Source organism: Mesitornis unicolor, unplaced genomic scaffold, assembly GCF_000695765.1.
Source record: "Mesitornis unicolor isolate BGI_N332 unplaced genomic scaffold, ASM69576v1 scaffold41932, whole genome shotgun sequence".
Lineage (NCBI taxonomy): Eukaryota > Metazoa > Chordata > Aves > Mesitornithiformes > Mesitornithidae > Mesitornis > Mesitornis unicolor.
Window position 1 is genome coordinate 3,154 of NW_010167877.1, and position 220 is coordinate 3,373.

Sequence of the window (220 nt, forward strand, 5' to 3'; positions counted from 1 at the left end):
CAAGCCACAGCCCTCCCCTCTCTCCACAGGAGCCCCAGGTACCCGCAGGCGGGTCCCGGAGGGCAGCGCCGGTGATGGGCGAGGGCTACAACCAACAACAGCTTCAATAAAGGGGTGGTGGAAAGGTGTCCCCGTGTCCCCGTAATCCTTATGGGGGGGGGGGAGTCATGCCCAGTCGCGTTCCTAAGCTCCCCAAATTCCTCCTCCTTCAGTCAAACCG